Source organism: Zea mays, chromosome 6 (assembly GCF_902167145.1).
Source record: "Zea mays cultivar B73 chromosome 6, Zm-B73-REFERENCE-NAM-5.0, whole genome shotgun sequence".
Taxonomy (NCBI): Eukaryota; Viridiplantae; Streptophyta; class Magnoliopsida; order Poales; family Poaceae; genus Zea; species Zea mays.
The window spans coordinates 152,096,133-152,113,197 of record NC_050101.1 but is presented as its reverse complement, the minus strand read 5'-3'; the positions used below and the strand labels follow the sequence as shown (position 1 = coordinate 152,113,197).

General features: G+C 47.4%; 1 pseudogene; it reads left to right on the top strand.

Annotated features, from left to right (window-relative positions):
- Positions 1–2,759: 2,759 nt before the first annotated feature.
- Positions 2,760–3,761, top strand: LOC109940218 (protein ALP1-like; annotated as a pseudogene).
- The last annotated feature ends 13,304 nt before the right edge of the window (positions 3,762–17,065 follow it).

The window sequence follows — 17,065 nt, the reverse complement described above, 5'->3', positions numbered from 1 at the left end:
ACCGTGACTACCAGAAGCCGCGTTCCACTGCACTGGTGGTCGCAGCCGTGGCCACAGAAGGGTAGTAGCGGTTCATGCCCCATGCATCAGAACGGTCGCCACAGCACCACAGAGTGTCGCGAGATCATTGACCTCGCAAAACGCGTCAGCAAGCGGTGCGAGCAGTCTTCCAAAGACGGCTCTCCGTCTCGCCGCCGGCTCGACAAGGAAAAGGTGGACGACGGCGAGGTGGTCGTGGCTGAGTGGGACCTCGGGTATCAGTCGCCCGAGGGGGACCTGAAGGATATCTTCACCAGAGGTTCCTACTTCGGTGAAGACAACTAGACGGACCCCAGAGGGACCCTGCGTTCCCCGGTCTACGGAGCTGAAGCACGCCTTCCTCCGGAGGCCCTTCCGGATTCCCCACGGGTCCGGGCTGCAGACAGGTACATGCATAAGTGGCCACAGCCAGAGACGAGGGCTCCCGTGTCAAAGGCATGTGGGAACCCTAGGTCAGGACCTAGCTCCATGGCAAGTACCATGCCAAGAAGGGCTCCGCAACTCTCCCCCAGCTGAGAAGGACCCTTCGAGGTGATGGTAATGCACCGACCCAGGGGCAACCATCTAGCTACGACTGGAGGAGTACCTTACCCTGATGTCGAACATCTCTGTAAGTTCTATCCATAGAGCAAGACTAAGGGGTCAAATCTGTTTCCCTTTTTTGTAACTAGATAACGCATACGTGTACGACAACCCGGTGGGGTCTGCTCCCATGAACCCGGTGTATTGGTCTGCACACATGCATGACAAGTTATAAAGAGAAACTATCCCCTCAGCCATGCTCTTGTGATAGTTCCATCTTGCTGCTCCATGGTCCTACCTTGCAGTCTTTCAGATAGTACTTTTTAGCTAATCCACCCGTACGGTTTCCATCTGTCTGACATGGCGACATCTGAATTGAGCAGCCAGACTTGCAGTTTAGGGCCCCTGACACGAAAGTAGGGAGGTCCGACAGCCTGGGGGCCGACTCTAGAGAACGGGATCCCGTTCCATAGGATGGTCCGGAGCCCGTGTAGCCGCTCAGCCAGGTCCTGTACCGTGGGCCTGCATGCTCTGCCACCCCGTGACGGGAACTTAGTGTGTGTTTGGTTGCGGGTCAGGACGGGATGGGACAGGATGATCCCACACACTAGACTGTTTGGTTGGGAGTCAAGGTTGAGACGGGACCATCCCTAGAAAAATAATATCACTGAAACGCTGTCCCTATTCATCCCTCCGAATCGGGCGGATAATTTCATCCTCCGCGGGACAAGCCCCTCACGAGCCCTTCTCGTCCTCATCCTCAGATCCGCCTCCTTCACCCCACTGGCCGGCGAGCAGCAAACTCCAGGTGCAGAGCGGACAAGTTCCTCACGAGCGGTGAGTTCCCTTTCCCGTTTACTCTCCTCTTCCCCTCTGATCTCCTCTTCATCCCCGTGCGTGGAGATCTCGTCCAGTTTAGTGGAGATCTGGTACGTGGTTGAGCGAAGCGTTGGCTAGGCCGGGATGGATGGGTGGTAGGCGGCGGCGGCGTGGATGGGTGCCTGGGCGCCGCCAGTGTTGCTGACAGCAGCTTCCTTCATCGCGGCGTACGTGACCATGAGACGTGAGTGGCTGCTGGACTCCATTTCGGTCAAGGAGAGCTAGCCCTGGCCAACCCATCAAATTTTAACAATGGGTAGAAATCATTTCGTGATGGCGCTCAACGGGTAGAAAACAACATCATGTGCTCCACTATGCAGATGGTCTCAGTGATGGATGGCTATAACGATGAGAGAAAAAGGGAATTTTTGGGGGGGAATTTTTTTGTTTCGCAAAACAGCTCTATCAAAAGCTTCGTACATGGCTGAAAAAGACAACAAAGAAGAGAGCTATTTTTCCTCTGTATGACTGTGAGAGCATAAAAACATAAAAGAACCTTCGCCTATCTATAGTTTGTGTTGATAAACATAAAAGCCACGACTAGCATGGTGAAAAACAGGTTGGATGAGCACCTATACATGGCTCAACACACACACTTATATTTTGATAAATCGTACCATATCTATGATTTATCTTTTGTTAAATCGTAGATCCCTAACACTTATATTTTGTTATTATGGACAGTTTGCATGAACACTTGATTGTACACCTATATATCAATTCTACATTATTGTTGTTTGCTTGAGATTATTTCCCCAAATATTGATATGATTCCAGATTGATCATGACATGCCATATGTTTTTTTTGGATTTGATGCTTACATGTATATGGATAAGAAGACCAAGGTTATAGTTTGTGTTGCTGCTGCATATAAATTACTGTCAATGATGGCTATGATTATTCATTCTAGAAAAAGAAAACAAAATGCAAGGAGGACTGGGATTACCTATGCACCAATGCATGAAAGGGATAGAACTAGAATTGAATATCTCAACACAAAGATTTGGAGGGATGACACAACATGTATAAACATGATTAGAATGAAAAGGGCTTGTTTCTTTCACCTAACTAAACATTTTAGAGAGCGTGGTTTACTTCAAGACACTATCCATATGTGTGTTGAACAACAAGTGGCCATGTTTCTAAATACAGTTGGTCATAACCTTAGAAATAGGTTGATAGGCACGAATTTTGGTAGATCTGGGGAAACAGTTAGTCGATGTCTCAATAAAGTTCTTCGTGCAATTGGTGAGCTACGTGGGGAACTAATTAGGCCACCTTCATTGGACACTCCAACCAAAATAGCAGGGAACTACAGATGGGATCCGTATTTTAAGGTGTGAAACTCATCACTCTTTTGTTTTTAGGTCTATATTCATGTTGCACAAACGGCCCTAATGTTTCATGCTTGTATTGCCCTTAAACTAGGATTGTATTGGAGCTATTGATGGTACACATGTAAGAGCCACTGTTCCTAGAGATATGGAGCATGCCTTTCGTGGTAGGAAGTCCTATGCGACTCAAAATGTAATGGCGGCTGTAGATTTTGATCTACGCTTCACTTATGTGTTGGCTGGTTGGGAGGGAACAGCTCATGATGCTAATGTATTACGAGATGCTTTAGAACGTGTGAATGGCCTTCGCGTTCCACAAGGTAATAGTTTCACTTATTTGCTTGTAAATGACAATGTTTATGGAATTATGACCATAATATATATATTATCATTATATTTTAGGTAAATTCTACCTAGTTGATGCGGGATATGGAGCAAAACCGGGATTCTTGCCTCCTTTCCGTGGTGTGAGATACCATTTAAACGAATGGGGCAATAATCCCGTATAGAACGAGAAAGAGTTGTTTAATCTAAGGCACTCATCTCTTCGTGTCACAGTTGAGCGTGCATTCGGGTCATTGAAGAGAAGATTCAAGATTTTAGATGATGCATCTCCTTTCTTCCCTTTTCCAACACAAGTTGATATTGTTGTTGCTTGTTGTATCATTCATAATTGGGTCATACAAGATGGGAGTGATGAGTTTATTATACAAGATTCTAATTGGCCTAGTCACAGCCATGCTACATCTTTAGTTGGCCAAGCAAGTGAGCATGCTGCTATGGTGCTTTGAGGCAAGGAATTGCAGACCAGATGTGGACAGACCATCAGAACTACAATGGAAACTAGTATCTTGTGATATTTGTAAGAACCATTTGTAAGGATGCTATGTTATTGCAAGGATGTATTGGCTACTATCTTTTATTTGTAAGAACTATTTATAAGGATGCTATGTTATTGTAAGGGCATATTGGTTGCTGATTTTAATGTTGCTATGTCATTGTAAGGAAGTATTGTTTGCTAATTTTAATGTTGCTATGTTATTGTAAAGAAGTATTGTTTGCTGATTTGTATGATCCTGAAACTTGTAGGGAAGAAATGGAAGCTGAAGGACAAGGCTTCACTAATGGGCATGCTACCTGGACATCAGCAATGTCCTCTTTCATGTTGTCCTACCTTACCAATGTGGTGTCAAGTGGCGAAAGGACATCGTCTGGTTTTAAGAAAGTTCACTACAACAGTTGTGCAAAAGCTATCAATGAAAAATTCCAAACTGTCCTCAATGGCGAGCAGATTAAAAATCATCTGAAAACTTGGTCCAGAAAGTTTGCCAAGATAAATAGGATAAGAAAAGTGAGTGGTACAGGCTGGGATGAAGATAGTTTTACTATTACTCTGGATGAAGAGCACTATAATGGCTATGTTAAGGTATTATTTCTTCTACCTACAATATGTGTTCAATCTGCAATATGTGTGTAATATGCTATCTAGTTTTTTATAATCTGCTACTTGTAGTAGTTGGTATATAATCTGGTATCAGATTTTTTATAATCTGCAGGGATGAAGATAGTTTTTTTATAATCTGCTACCTGCAATATGTGTTCAATCTACCTATTAATTTTAGATTTCAGTTATGTGCACATAACTTATGTAAGATTTTAGATTTCATAGCAATCATTGACAGTAAGATTTTAGACTCATGTACACATAAGTCACTGTACTCAGGTTGTTCCTTTGTTACTGCTTCTTGGCAACTCTCTCATCTTCCTATTACACATATCTCAACTTTCAGACTTATGTACACATAATGCAAATTTATAATAATCCAAATGTAGGATCACAAGAATGATGCTGATTGTTTAAACAAGCCTCTTGAACACTTCGCTGAGATGCAAATAATATTTGGAAACACCATGGCCACAGGTAAGTTTGCAAAGGATTCTAGTGCAGCTTTAGGCGAAGATGATGAAGTTGAAAATGAAGAGGTGATGGCACATGCTTTCACTAAAAGGATGTCCACTTGTGATGATAATGCCACAACATCTTCTACAAGCAAGACCAGGAAGAAGACAAAAAAATGTGATAGTGAAGAGGAGGGGTTGATTGCTGCATTCAAAAGTGTCGGGGATACCTTATCCAATGCTATTGAGAAGGTTGCCACAGGGGACACTGATGTGCCAGATGATCTTTTTGACAGTTTGATAAACCTTCCAGGTGTGTGTGTGCTTTGTTCTTAACTTCAGATGTTGTAACATATTTTTTTGACAATTTGCAAAACTTTGCAGGTTTTGAGCAGACCCACATATCTCTGTATTTCAATTATCTGGTGGCGCACCCTCACATTGCTAGAGCCTTCAACAAGTTGCCATTCGACCACAAGTTAATCTGGGCTCGCAATTTCATCAGTGAAAAGTTCCCAGGAGTGTGAGGTCAAGGAGTGTGAGGGCAATTGGTAGGTAGGCTTGGAGGGTTCTTTTGCTTGAACTACATCAAACAATGAATTGTGATCTATGTACGTATGGATTTTGTAGAAGCCTTGAACTTGATAGGCTTGGGCGGTTCTTTTTCTTGAACCACATCAAACAATTAAATGTGGTCTAAGTACGTGCAGATTTTGTGGAAACCTTAAACTTGATATTATGTGTAATGCTAGAACATATTATTATGTATTGTGTGGAATTAATAATATGTAATGCTTGAACCACATCAAGCATTTTGACTGAATTCCTTTTTTTGTGAAGGACAAGTGTGTGAAAGATTTCAAATTTCAGTTCTCGGCAACCCTTTAGAATAACAGTTATCTCTCAAACCAAACAAAGGACAAGACCAATCCATCCCCAGTTATACCTCTAACCAAACAAAAAACAAGGACCATCTCATCCCTCCGACCAAACAATACCAGGAATCATTCCATCCCTAAAACCAGGGATCATTCTATTCCATCCTCATTTGTCCCGCAACCAAACGCACTCTTAGTACCTGGAGTTATAAGTCCTGCGGGTCCGACAACCTCGGGACCGAAGCTAGAGAATGGACATTAGTCTCCTAGGGTGGTCTGGAGCCCGTGCAGCCGCTCAGCCTGGTCCCGTACCGTGGGCCTGCACGCTCCACCGCCCTGCGACAAGTGTCCTAGTATCTAGAACCGCGACCCAAGGGGGTCCGGACACGCAACTTGGCCACCCGGACTAAAACCTGTGGGTCCCGAGCATGTATCAAAGGACGACTAATGTCAGACGAAGAACCCTATGAGGTGTACTACTAATGCTTCCTAGCTAAAAAGTTGAGTACAGCACGCCGAAGATTGTTGACAACCTTTCCAGAAACGCTGGTATCCAACCTCAACACATCAACCCTGCATCCCAAGCGGGGGGGCCAGGTACTAAGGAGGAGTCAACAATAACGCACACAGCAGGAACAGGCGATACACAGATAAGTGTTAAATGCTGCTTAGAAGACAATATTTATTACTTTACAAAAATAGGGGAAGGCCTGGGGGCCGGTTCTAAAGAACGGATGCCCATCCCATAGGGTGGTCCGGAGCCTGTGTGGCCGGTTAGCCTGGTTCCGTACCCAAAATCCTGCACACTCTACCACTCCGTGGCGGGTGTCCTAGTATTTAAAACTATAGTCATGTGCGTCCAACAACCTGGAGGTCCAGCTCTGAAGAACGAGCACTTGTCTCCTGGGGGGGTCCGGAAACCATGTAGCCGCTCAGCCTGGTCCCGTACCGTGAGCCTGCATACTCCACCGCCCTGCGGCAGGTGTCTTAGTACTTGAAGCCACCATCCAGGGGGTCCGAACATACAACTTGGCTTCCCAGGCTAAAATCCTGCGTACATATGTTATTACATTCTGCTCTCAAGCAAATGTCATTACATTCCCTTACAAGCGGGACTCCAGCTCCATTTCTGCAGGAATGAACTACCTCCACACTAGTAAGGGTCGTGGGATAGCAAGCCCCGAGTGGCTTGCTAGCGGAGGCGACCACATCAGCACCGACGGCGACGGCCGCCTCTGCGCCGACGACTCGCCAGCAGCGGCGATCATCTCAGCATGTACGCCGCTGCGGAAAGGTCCTCGCCCCTGTCTTCCTACGAGGGGCAGCAACAAGGCCATTAAAGCCAAAGAGTTGAAGGCTCGGCGACAGACAGCACCGATGGTCTCTCCAGCGGAGACAACCACCCCCGCACCGGTGTGCGACGGCTGCCTCAGCGCGCTTGGAGGTCCTCGCTCCCGTCTTTGCTAAGGGAGTGAGGACATCCAAGAACACGGTCGCCGTACGACGCCGTGTACGACCCACCAGTACGGCCGGCGGCGCGGGAGAAGCCGTGGGTGTGGCGGATCTACACACAGCGCGACCGTCGCTCGTGCGGTGAACGGGTAGCCATGCCCCGTCCCAGCAGGAGGAGGCAGCATCGGAGGCAACGCCAAAACCATCCAAGCCAAGGCATCAGGCACGCGGTGGCTGGCGGCACCCGCAGTCGGCCAGCCCTGCGTACCCGAAGTTCACCCCCTCCGCATGGATGGCGAACGCCCTTCTCCCTCGAGTACTGAGGGAAGAAGCGGGCCTCCAGCCCATGCGGAGGCGGGGCCCCAACTCGACACGCCCTCCTCCCCAGCATGGATGATGAACATCCTTGAAGCTGAGGGCAGGAGGGAGGCCGCAGGCCGGCTTGCTTCTCCCCACCACGAGGCTGGTGGTCATCCCTCTAGATGACCACTGGTAGGAGATTGCAGCCATACTGCATGATGAAAATCCTTGAACCTGAATGATGGTGGAAGGATGCAAACTCCCATGGGGTTGCACCCCTCCAACAGCAGCAAGAAAAAGACAAGACCGGCGACACCACCACGAGCGCGCGCTCCCCGACGATGAAGTCGCCGGAAGGGATGACCTTGACGCGGTTCCTGAAAGGGAAATGTGCCCTTGGGCCATTTCTAAGTATTTTGGTGATTGAGTGCCAACACAAGTGCTTAAATGTGAATCTATGCCCATGGAACAAAGTGCAAATCAAGAGCAAAGGTATGTTTCTAAGTCTTAGTACATTGGTTTTGTGTACTAATATACTTGTCTAAGTATCAGAAACAGAAAGAAGAAGAAAAGAGAAGAGTTGGCTGTGTACAGCCAAGAGGCTGTTTCGGTCTGGGGCACCGGACTGTCCGGTGGTGCACCGGACAGTGTCCGGTGGTGCACCGGACAGTGTCCGGTGCGCCAGGCTGGCTCGAGCGAACTGGCCGCTCTCGGGAATTGACCGGCGACGTACGGCTAAAATTCACCGGACTGTCCGGTGTGCACCGGACTGTCCGGTGAGTTAACGGTCGGCCGCGCGATCTGCGCGGGACACGTGGCCGAGCCAACGGTCGGAAGGGGGCACCGGACTGTCCGGTGTGCACCGGACATGTCCGGTGCGCCAACGGCTCTCTGGCTGCCAACGGTCGGCTGCGCCGTTTAAGGAAAGAAATCGGGCACCGGACAGTGTCCGGTGTACACCGGACTGTCCGGTGCGCCAGTCGACAGAAGGCAAGATCAGCCTTCCTGGATTGCTCTCAACGGCTCCTAGCTGCCTTGGGGCTATAAAAGGGACCCCTAGGTGCATGGAGGAGCACATCAAGCATTCCTACAACATTCCTAAGCACCAAGACATCGATTCCACGCATTTGGTTCATTGTGATAGCATCTAGAGCTCTTGTTGAGTTGTGAACTCAGTGAGTTGTGTTGCGAGCTCTTGTTGCGACTTGTGTGCGTGTTGTTGCTCTGATTTTGAGTCTTGTGTGCGTTGCTAGTTTCTCCCTTACTCCGTATTTCTTTGTGAATCTTAAGTGTAAGGGCGAGAGGCTCCAAGTTGTGGAGATTCCTCGCGAACGGGATAAGAAAAGAAAAGCATAACACTGTGGTATTCAAGTTGATCATTGGATCACTTGAGAGGAGTTGAGTGCAACTCTCGTCCGTTGGGACGCCACAACGTGGAGTAGGCAAGTTTTGTACTTGGCCGAACCACGGGATAAACCACTGTGTCCTCTCTGTGTTGAACTCCTTGTGGTTATCGTATTGTGCAAGATCTTCTCTCTAGCCACTTGGCATTAACTGTGCTAACGTTTAACCAAGTTTTGTGGCTTAAGTTTTAAAGTGTTACAGGATCACCTATTCACCCCCCCTCTAGGTGCTCTCAATTGGTATCAAAGCCATTCTCTTCAAGAAAGGGACTAACCGCCCGAAGAGATGGATCCTAAAGGCAAGGGGATGGTGATCAACGACAAGGAAAAAGAGTCCTTCGTCAACGAGCCAAGGGATGACAAGTCCAACGACTCGGGCTCGGGCCACAAAAGAAAAGATGGGAGGAAGAAGAAGACAAGGCGCATCAAGGAAATTGTCTACTACGACAGCGACGAATCTTCCTCCTCCCAAAAGGACGACGACGACTACGATAGACGAAAGACGGTTAACTCAAACTTTTCTTTCGATTATTCGCGCATCCCGCATAGTTCAAATGCTCAATTGCTCCCCATTCCACTTGGCAAGCCCCCTCACTTTGATGGAGAGGACTACGGATTTTGGAGCCATAAAATGCGTACTCACCTGTTTTCTCTCCATCCAAGCATTTGGGAGATTGTGGAAAGTGGAATGAAATTTGATAGCTCGGATAGCCCTGTGTTTATTAATGAACAGATTCATAAAAATGCACAAGCTACTACTGTGTTGCTAGCCTCTTTGTGCAGGGACGAGTATCACAAGGTGAGCGGCTTGGACAATGCCAACCAGATCTGGGACACCCTCAAGATCTCTCATGAGGGAAACGACGTCACCTTGCTCACCAAAATGGAGTTGGTGGAGGGTGAGCTTGGACGGTTCGCAATGATAAGGGGCGAGGAGCCGACACAAACATACAACAGGCTCAAGACCCTTATCAACAAAATAAGGAGCTACGGGAGCACGCGATGGACGGACCACGACGTCGTCCGCCTAATGCTAAGGTCATTTACCATTCTTGATCCTCATTTGGTAAACAATATACGTGAAAATCCCAAGTACACCAAGATGTCGCCCGAAGAAGTTCTTGGGAAATTCGTTAGCGGGCGAATGATGATCAAGGAGGCGAGGTACGTGGACGACGCCTTGAATGGTCCGATCAACGAGCAGCAACCCCTTGCTCTCAAGGCAACACGAAGCAAGGAGGCGCTACCTAGCAAGGTGGCACAAATTGAGGCGGCCGGACTTAATGATGAAGAGATGGCTCTCATCATCAAAAGATTCAAGACGGTGCTTAAAGGTCGCAAAGGACAGCCTAGCAAGACCAAAGCCAAGGGGAAGCGCTCATGCTTCAAATGCGGTAAGCTTGGTCATTTTATTGCTAACTGTCCCGACAATGATAGTGATCAGGATCAAGGGAACAAGAGGGAGAAAAAGAAGAACTATAAGAAGGCAAAGGGCGAGGCTCATCTTGGCAAGGAGTGGGATTCGGACTGCTCTTCGTCCGACTCCGACAATGAAGGACTCGCCGCCACTGCCTTCAACAAGTCATCCCTCTTCCCCAACGAGCGACACACTTGCCTCATGGCAAGGGAGAAGAAAGTAAGCACTCATAATACTAGTACTTATGCTTCTTCAAGTGAGGATGAGTCTAGTGATGATGATGAGATAGATTACTCATGCTTATTCAAAGGATTAGATAGAACCAAGGTAGACAAAATTAATGAATTGATTGATGCCTTGAATGATAGGAATATACTTTTAGAAAAGCAAGAGGATTTGTTGTATGAAGAACATGATAAATTTGTAGAAGCTCAGAAATCTCTTGCTCTAGAAATTAAAAGAAATGAAATGCTCTCTAGTGAACTATCTTCTTGTCATGAAACTATTGCTAAGTTAAAGAGTTTTAATGATGATTTAAATGCTAGACTAGAAGTAGCTAGTAAATCTAATTCTTGTGTAGAAATTGTTGAAACTTGTAATAGGTGTAAAGATTTTGACATTGATGCTTGTAGTGAACACCTAGTTTCAATTTCCAAACTTAATGATGAATTGGCTAGTCTTAATGCTCAACTTAAGACTAGCAAGAGTAATTTTGATAAGCTAAAATTTGCAAGGGATGCCTACACAATTGGTAGACACCCCTCAATTAAGGATGGACTTGGCTACAAGAGGGAAGCCAAGGACTTGACAAGCCATAAGGCTCCTATCTCCGCCAAGGAGAAAGGGAAGGCTCCTATGGCTAGTAGTGCTAAAAAGAACCATGCTTTTATGTACCATGATAGGAGACATACTAGAAATGCAAATAGAAGTTATAATGTTTTTGATTCATATGTTAATGATTCTCATGACATGTTTGCTTCTAGTTCTTTCTATGTGCATGATAGGAATGTTGGTAGGAGAAATGTTGTTCATAATATGCCTAGGAGAAATGTTGTTAATGTTCCTAGGAAAGTTAATGAACCTTCTACAATATATCATGCTTTGAATGCTTCCTTTGCAATTTGTAGAAAGGATAGAAAGGTGATTGCTAGGAAGTTAGGGGCAAAATGCAAGGGTGATAAAACTTGCATTTGGATCCCTAAGGAAATTGTGACTAACCTTGTAGGACCCAACAAGAGTTGGGTACCTAAGTCCCAAGCCTAAATTTGCCTTGCAGGTTTATGCATCCGGGGGTTCAAGCTGGATTATCGACAGCGGATGCACAAACCATATGACGGGGGAGAAGAAGATGTTCACCTCCTACGTCAAGAATAAGGATTCCCAAGATTCAATAATATTCGGTGATGGGAATCAAGGCAAGGTAAAAGGGTTAGCTTGTCAAGCAGGGAAACAGGTGGGAGGCTCTCATCACACCAAAAATGTGATGACAACATCAAGACCCCTGGAGCTGCTACATATGGACCTCTTCGGACCCGTCGCCTATCTGAGCATAGGGGGAAGTAAGTATGGTCTAGTTATTGTCGATGACTTTTCCCGCTTCACTTGGGTGTTCTTTTTGCAGGATAAGTCTGAAACCCAAGGGACCCTCAAGCGCTTCCTTAGGAGAGCTCAAAATGAGTTTGAGCTCAAGGTGAAGAAGATAAGGAGCGACAACGGGTCCGAGTTCAAGAATCTTCAAGTGGAGGAGTTCCTTGAGGAGGAAGGGATCAAGCACGAGTTCTCCGCTCCCTACACACCACAGCAAAATGGTGTGGTAGAGAGGAAGAACAGGACGCTAATCGATATGGCGAGGACGATGCTTGGAGAATTCAAGACCCCCGAGTGTTTCTGGTCGGAAGCCGTGAACACGGCTTGCCACGCCATCAACAGGGTATACCTTCATCGCCTCCTCAAGAAGACTTCGTATGAGGTACTAACCGGTAACAAACCCAATGTATCTTACTTTCGTGTATTTGGGAGCAAGTGCTACATTCTAGTAAAGAAGGGTAGAAATTCTAAGTTTGCTCCCAAAGCTGTAGAATGGTTTTTGTTAGGTTATGACTCAAATACAAAGGCGTATAGAGTCTTCAACAAATCATCGGGTTTGGTTGAAGTCTCTAGCGACGTTGTATTTGATGAGACTAATGGCTCTCCAAGAGAGCAAGTTGTTGATCTTGATGATGTAGATGAAGAAGACATTCCAACGGCCGCTATGCGCACCATGACGATTGGTGATGTGCGACCACAGGAACAATTGGAGCAAGATCAACCTTCTTCCTCAACAATGATGCATCCCCCAACTCAAAACGATGAACAGGTTCATCAAGAGGAGTGTGATCAAGGGGGAGCACAAGATGATCAGGTGATGGAGGAAGAAGCACAACCGGCACCTCCAACCCAAGTTCGAGCGATGATTCAAAGGGATCATCCCGTCGACCAAATTCTGGGTGATATTAGCAAGGGAGTAACTACTCGATCTCGATTAGTTAATTTTTGTGAGCATTACTCTTTTGTCTCCTCTATTGAGCCTTTCAGGGTAGAAGAGGCCTTGCTAGATCCGGACTGGGTGTTGGCCATGCAGGAGGAACTCAACAACTTCAAGCGCAATGAAGTTTGGACACTGGTGCCTCGTCCCAAGCAAAATGTTGTGGGAACCAAGTGGGTGTTCCGCAACAAACAGGACGAGCACGGGGTGGTGACGAGGAACAAGGCTCGACTTGTGGCAAAAGGTTATGCCCAAGTCGCAGGTTTGGACTTTGAGGAGACGTTTGCTCCTGTGGCTAGGCTAGAATCAATTCGTATCTTGCTAGCATATGCCGCTCACCATTCTTTCAGGTTGTTCCAAATGGATGTGAAGAGCGCTTTCCTCAACGGGCCAATCAAGGAGGAGGTGTACGTGGAGCAACCCCCTGGCTTCGAGGATGAACGGTACCCCGACCACGTGTGTAAGCTCTCTAAGGCGCTCTATGGACTTAAGCAAGCCCCAAGAGCATGGTATGAATGCCTTAGAGACTTTTTACTTGCTAATGCTTTCAAGGTTGGGAAAGCTGATCCAACTCTTTTTACAAAGACATGTGATGGTGATTTGTTTGTGTGCCAAATTTATGTCGATGACATAATATTTGGTTCTACTAACCAAAAGTCTTGTGAAGAGTTTAGCAGGGTAATGACGCAGAAATTCGAGATGTCGATGATGGGCGAGTTGAACTACTTCCTTGGGTTTCAAGTGAAGCAACTCAAGGACGGCACCTTCATCTCCCAAACAAAGTACACGCAAGACTTGCTGAAGCGGTTTGGGATGAAGGACGCCAAGCCCGCAAAGACTCCGATGGGGACCGACGGACACACCGACCTCAACAAAGGAGGTAAGTCCGTTGATCAAAAAGCATACCGGTCAATGATAGGATCTTTACTTTATTTATGTGCTAGTAGACCGGATATTATGCTTAGCGTATGCATGTGTGCTAGATTTCAATCCGATCCTAAGGAGTGTCACTTAGTGGCGGTGAAGCGAATTCTTAGATATTTGGTTGCTACGCCTTGCTTCGGGCTCTGGTATCCAAAGGGGTCTACCTTTGACTTGGTTGGATACTCAGATTCCGACTATGCTGGATGTAAGGTCGATAGGAAGAGTACATCAGGGACGTGTCAATTCTTAGGAAGGTCCCTGGTGTCGTGGAACTCTAAGAAACAAACCTCCGTTGCCCTATCCACCGCTGAGGCCGAGTATGTTGCCGCAGGACAGTGTTGCGCGCAACTACTTTGGATGAGGCAAACCCTCAGGGACTTTGGCTACAATCTGAGCAAAGTCCCACTCCTATGTGACAATGAGAGTGCTATCCGCATGGCGGAAAATCCTATTGAACACAGCCGCACAAAGCACATTGACATCCGGCATCACTTTTTGAGAGACCACCAGCAAAAGGGAGATATCGAAGTGTTTCATGTTAGCACCGAGAACCAGGTAGCCGATATCTTTACCAAGCCTCTAGATGAGAAGACCTTTTGCAGGCTGCGTAGTGAGCTCAATATCTTAGATTCGCGGAACTTGGATTGAAATGTAGCATACATATGTTTATGCTTTTGATCATATTCATTCTGCATTTTGTTGTTTATTGTGGTGCTCAAGTTGTACAAACACTCCCTGGACCTCACAAGTCCGTTGCAAAGTGATGCACATGTTTAGGGGGAGATATGTTACAACTTGACCCTTTGAAGACTAACCATGTGCTTGAGTTTGATGATTTAGTCTCGAAGATGGATTGAGAGGGAAAAAGGTGGACTTGGACCATGAAAGACTTCCACTGCACTCCGATGAGAGGGTAACTTATTCCAAGTTCATCTTTAGACTCTTATTGCCTATTTGCTCTTAATTGAAGATTTTGGTGAGGCAATAGGGTTAAAGGGCCAAGATTGATCCCGTTTTGGTGCTTGATGCCAAAGGGGGAGAAAATAAAGGCCAAAGCAATAAATGGATCAGCTACCACTTGAGAAACTTTGAAAACAGTAGGATAAAGCTTTTGGTTTGTCAAAACTCTTGCATTGTCTCTTTTGTCAAAAGTTGGCCTCTTGTGGGGAGAAGTGTTGATTATGGGAAAAAGGGGGAGTTTTTGGAATCTTGAATCAATTTTCTTTGGAAAACCTCTCTTTATGTCTCTACAAGTGGATTTGACTTAGAGATAGGATTTTGTGTTTGATTTGCAAAAACAAACCAAGTGGTGGCAAAGGATGATCCATATATGCCAAATTGAATCAAAATATATTTGAGTTTTTATTTTGAAGTGATATTGCACTTGTTCTAGTTGCTTTATGTTGTGTTGGCATAAATCACCAAAAAGGGGGAGATTGAAAGGGAAATGTGCCCTTGGGCCATTTCTAAGTATTTTGGTGATTGAGTGCCAACACAAGTGCTTAAATGTGAATCTATGCCCATGGATGAACAAAGTGCAAATCAAGAGCAAAGGTATGTTTCTAAGTCTTAGTACATTGGTTTTGTGTACTAATATACTTGTCTAAGTATCAGAAACAGAAAGAAGAAGAAAAGAGAAGAGTTGGCTGTGTACAGCCAAGAGGCTGTTTCGGTCTGGGGCACCGGACTGTCCGGTGGTGCACCGGACTGTCCGGTGGTGCACCGGACAGTGTCCGGTGCGCCAGGCTGGCTCGAGCGAACTGGCCGCTCTCGGGAATTGACCGGCGACGTACGGCTAAAATTCACCGGACTGTCCGGTGTGCACCGGACTGTCCGGTGAGCCAACGGTCGGCCGGGCCAACGGTCGGCCGCGCGATCTGCGCGGGACACGTGGCCGAGCCAACGGTCGGAAGGGGGCACCGGACTGTCCGGTGTGCACCGGACATGTCCGGTGCGCCAACGGCTCTCTGGCTGCCAACGGTCGGCTGCGCCATTTAAGGAAAGAAATCGGGCACCGGACAGTGTCCGGTGTACACCGGACTGTCCGGTGCGCCAGTCGACAGAAGGCAAGATCAGCCTTCCTGGATTGCTCTCAACGGCTCCTAGCTGCCTTGGGGCTATAAAAGGGACCCCTAGGCGCATGGAGGAGCACATCAAGCATTCCTACAACATTCCTAAGCACCAAGACATCGATTCCACGCATTTGGTTCATTGTGATAGCATCTAGAGCTCTTGTTGAGTTGTGAACTCAGTGAGTTGTGTTGCGAGCTCTTGTTGCGACTTGTGTGCGTGCTGTTGCTCTGATTTTGAGTCTTGTGTGCGTTGCTAGTTTCTCCCTTACTCCGTATTTCTTTGTGAATCTTAAGTGTAAGGGCGAGAGGCTCCAAGTTGTGGAGATTCCTCGCGAACGGGATAAGAAAAGAAAAGCATAACACTGTGGTATTCAAGTTGATCATTGGATCACTTGAGAGGAGTTGAGTGCAACTCTCGTCCGTTGGGACGCCACAACGTGGAGTAGGCAAGTTTTGTACTTGGCCGAACCACGGGATAAACCACTGTGTCCTCTCTGTGTTGAACTCCTTGTGGTTATCGTATTGTGCAAGATCTTCTCTCTAGCCACTTGGCATTAACTGTGCTAACGTTTAACCAAGTTTTGTGGCTTAAGTTTTAAAGTGTTACAGGATCACCTATTCACCCCCCCCTCTAGGTGCTCTCAGTTCCCTCCAGAGGACACCGGCGCACCCCATCTGGAGGCCCGGAAGGCGAAAGGGCGCGATGGTCGCAAGAGGAGCGAGGCATGCCTACTGCCCGGGAGATCGACCCCTTTTTAAAGGCAGATCCCCCCCACTCGCGCCCCTGAAGCGTCATGGGTGAAGTCTCCCCCGGCGTGCACCAAGGATCCCACCTTATGACACGGGGGCCAGGCCCTACATGTCATACAGACTGACCCGAAGAAGGAGCGTGCAACTGCCCCGCGGTTACGTGCCCCTTCATTTTCGGAGCAACCAGCGGTCAAGAAGGCAAACTGTCGTGCAAGAGGCATGCAACCGCCCCACGGTTAAGCGCCCCTTCATCTTCACCGTAACCAGCGGTCAAAGAGGCAAACCGCCGCGCAGGAAGCATACAACCATCGCACGACTGTGCGCTCCCTCAGCTTCGCTGCAACCGGCGGTCCAACACTGGGGCCCAGGCCCACATGTCATGCAACCGGCGCGCCGGTTACCGAGTGTGAAAAAACCGCACCGCCGCTTGCGCCAATGCCACGTCTTCTCGAGGCCGTCACGAGAGTCTGAAAAGGTAAATTTTTCAGAACCAGTGCAGCGACTCGAGGCGCCCCCGCGCATGGCCCAACAGTGACATTAAGTACAATGGTCACGAGCCAGTCAGCCGTGGGAAAAGGCGTAGCAGTTGGCATGGCCATAGGCGGGCCATCAGTAATTGCAACAACAGGCACGCAGGAGCAGTGGTCCAACCGCTAATCAGACTCTGGTTC